Source organism: Lynx rufus, unplaced genomic scaffold (assembly GCF_022079265.1).
Source record: "Lynx rufus isolate CCGP_SWC_20201006 ecotype Redwood Valley unplaced genomic scaffold, mLynRuf1.p SCAF_28, whole genome shotgun sequence".
Lineage (NCBI taxonomy): Eukaryota > Metazoa > Chordata > Mammalia > Carnivora > Felidae > Lynx > Lynx rufus.
In genome coordinates, this window is record NW_025814843.1 from 8,167,555 (window position 1) to 8,171,680 (window position 4,126).

Genomic DNA, 4,126 nt, shown 5'->3' on the forward strand with positions numbered 1-4,126 from the left:
TCATGTCCTGATGCTACGGAACGACTGAAGAGAGGCACAAAATGTGAAGTCTTTGGTCATTTCCTTCTGTAATTATTGTCTATTCTACCCTACTGCAAAGGAAATAAAGAGCATAGGGTACTTTGCAAACAGCATCCTTAGACTGGTCTTTTCTCTCTCTCCTAAAGCGGTGTCAAAGCTAGAATAATCACAAGGCTATCAAACAATTACACTCAACCTGCCATTAAGAAGTAGCATTCACTTTTAAGTCTATAAAAATACTTTAAGACTACAAAGTTGTTGCCTATCAGGGAAGTCTGTTTTGGAAGAAATCTGAGGGTCACCTTCCTTTCTTTCTAACCTTTCCCTAATGCCAGGTCATAGAAGGATCTTAGAAAGCTCCTGATTCCCCTAACATAAACCTACTTTTCCAGGTCTATGCAAAGAATGACAGCGGCTATACTCCCAAATAGACTACACTATATCATTACTTCTCCTTGATGTTATCAAGAATACAAATCCAAAGTATTAGTATCATTAGCCCACAAGGATTTTTTTCAGCACTAATGCCGATACACCATATATTCAGAGAACACACATCGGGTAATGGGTATGCCATGCAAGAGTGAGATATACCCTTCTCCCTAGGAAAACTACGGGGTGCCTATCAAGTCCGGAGACAAAGAGAATATTATTCTATATACTCCAATGTAATATCAATAAGCTATTAGCCTATGTTTCCAGATTTGATGGCTGCCTGTATAATCATGTGAAGAGCCAAAATAAATAAATGATCAAAAGTGTCAATAAAATATGAGTCCCTAGATAACTTAGGTGCATATTCAACACACATAATAATGAGTATCACTGTGGTGCAAAAACCCAGATATTGTAGCAATCTGGATTACTCAGAGAAGTTTTTCTAGATGATCAAGATTTTTTTTAAGTTTATTTATTTACTTTGAGAGAAAGAGGGAGACAGCATACGTAGGGAAGGGGCAGAGAGAGAGAGAGAGAGAGAGAGAGAGAATCCCAAGCAGGCTCTGCGCCATCAGCACAGAGCCCAATGCTGGGCTCAAACTCATGAACCATGAGATCATGATCTGAGCTGAAAATCAAGAGTTGGACACTTAACCGGCTGAGCCACATAGGTACCCTGATGATCAAAATTTTCAAAAATGAATTCAGTTGAGGTGCAGAGCCAAAAGTATGACCTTCCTAGACAGCATAAAGGAAAAGCCAAGTGGTCACTATCCATGTGAATTGAAAGCAAGAGTATATTGGTTTAAATGTACTGCAGGAGAGTGACTTAAATCAGACACAAGGAAGCAGCTTAGCAGGTAACTAGGATTCCCACTGTCATTCTGGCCTTAGGAAGGGTGTGGGATCACCCTTCTCACTGCTTTGGCCCCGCTTTCACTTTGTTCCCACACCACCTATAAATGCTTCAGTGCCTGGTAACTTGGCAGTAATGACCAAAACCAATGTCTTACAACAAACTTACTGCAAAATCTGTCCAGAGTGGGTCAAAGGACTACCTTAAAATTCATATCAAATCCTACTGAGAACATTATTAAAATGTTCTGTCTTCCTGAAAACCACTGCCCACATTTCTCGGAGGTCTGCTAAAGAAAACGAATGTGAAAAAAAAAACCAAAAACCCAGTTATGAAAGAAAGTAAAATTCTATCTATACCTGTGGTAACCAAGCAGGTTAGGAGTTGGCTAGGAAGGCTCCATCAGACGCATGACTCCTATAAGACCCTTCCTGATGGCTTTAATCTACTCCAGACACAAGAGTGATACCAGAAAGCACGCTGGGCTGCCATACCAATCAGGTGACCAGAGTCAAGGCTGCTGAGTAATTTGTGGTCACTCCCTTCTATTCTCTGAACCTCCGCTATTTCCTTAGTAAAATGAGGAATATGGGTCTGATGGTCCCTTACAGTAATAGATCCCATGACCAGTACAACCAGTATCTCTAGACATGTGCTTTCAGAAGGTGACCCATTTCATTAAACGGATTGAAATGTAAGTGCAAGAATACAGGAACTGTTGCCAAACAGAGTATATGCAGCAACTTGGGTCTCAGCCGCTGACAGACAATGCAGACACAGAGAGACACAAGACAGACACAATAACAAACATCTCTTAAAAAATCAGAATAGAAAACAATGTTCAGGTATCGTTTGTAAGCAAAATGTGAAATATATACCATGGGTAGCTGGTGGAGGAGTCACAGGTGCTGCCTCTAGACAGAGAAATGCCCTGCTTTCTAATATTTTCCTATGTTGAGTTTCATAGAGGAAACAGGATTTCACAAGCAACTTGCATTTTCAAAAAATGAGAGAAGTGGACACCTCAGCTTGGCGAGGCAAAGAAGTCTGGAGCCAGCTTGAAGTGGGAGTGGTCTGATCTGACAACGAATCAGAGGGAGCCGACTGGACGCAACAAAAGAAGCTGTCCTTGGCTGCTCTTCACGAAGCAAGTTTCAAAATTCAAAATTACGTTTCCAAGCACCCTCAGGAAAGCACAATAAGTTGCAAAGAAAACAAACAAACAAAACTCGTGCCTTCCTGGGGGCGACTAACCACCTCTTCCTACCACTCTGGTCAAGAGCTGCAACCTCCCTTCCTACTCTAAAATCTGCAATTGTTCGGCCAGTGGAAGAGACTGCACACAGGCAGCTCAGCGAAACAGAATGACGGCAGCAACAAAGTCCAGGGATGGCAGAACATAGCTGTCTCTGAAACAACACCTTACATTATTCCAAAGGCAGATCACTTTCAGACTGCCGACCTCTCAAATTATTTATAGGAGATTGATTCATATACTTAACCCAATGTGAGAGGAAATACTTCTAATTATATCCAAACATCTTTAATATGAGGGGAATTATGCTTGGAGACCTTCATTGCCAAAAACATGTTTTGCCAAAAATGTTTTAAGAAAGAGGAGGAGGCTACGTGTTTTCCATATTTGACCCTATAAAAGTACCCTTGGAATGAGTTGGCTCGTCTTTCCTCATAAAGCTTCAAGGTAAGTGTGTGTGAGGACAGGGCTCTGTCTGGAGACGGTAAGGGATACTTGGCCGCCCTCATACATGCCACACATCCCGGTTTCCCTGCCCCTGGCAGCCCTTCCAGTAAGGCACCTACTTACTCCGTGGCAATTTTAATTAGATGTTTCAGTGTCCCCAGTCATTTCCTGATTCTCGCCTAACAATTATGCTATTATTGGGAACCGTTAGAATTTAATCAGAAGAAATTTGCTCTTTCCCTTACAGTTCTGACCCACTTCAAGGTTGCATCTCTAAGGTAAGATACTGATTTTTTTTTTTCTTATTCCTCACAGGAGGCAAGAAATCTTCTGAAGGTGGTTGGAGAGTGCTTGGGGGGTTATAAATTGAAAGCATTTTCATTTCATGGCTGATCATGCTTCCCTTGAAAAAATTCTGAAGGGGACTTTAGAAACTGGTTCTCATTAATTTATAGCCTCTGCAATATATGAAAATGCTTTCTTAGAGTCTTGAGAAGTTTTATACACAATTTTTTTCTATTACCAGCACTGCAGTCTGTCTTTTAAATAACTGAGTTACAACATGTAACACAACATTTTGGTGTTATTATTCATTTATAGAGAAAATGTAAATTTCCTATACTACAGCTTTGCCTCAACATCATATAATATAAAAAAAACCATGAGAGGCTATCTGAATGAACTGAATCCTTGCCTTGGAAAAGTGGCTTAAACGTGTATGTTGTTTCACAGTCCATAAAATGGAAATTAAAAACGAAAGATATGTAAATGACTGAGCATTTTCAGCAAGACAAAGCATTTTGTGTTACCCAAATCCCTGCAGCTTGAATGGGAAAGCATGGGAAACCTTACACAAGTGCTTTGAGTCTTTCTGGAAAAATATCTTTATGATTATAAAATAAATTACCTATGATCACTATCATTATCTATCACTACTATCTATCACTACCTACTATCACTATCATTAAGCACAGGATTAATGAATGTTAGTTAAAGTGGCAAGAGACAGATCTTGGAAAGGAAATTTTGTGAAATTTTTCTGAGATTCTCAATAATAAAGCAAGAAAACAGATAATAATATTTTAGAATTAGTCTTTCAGAAATACTAA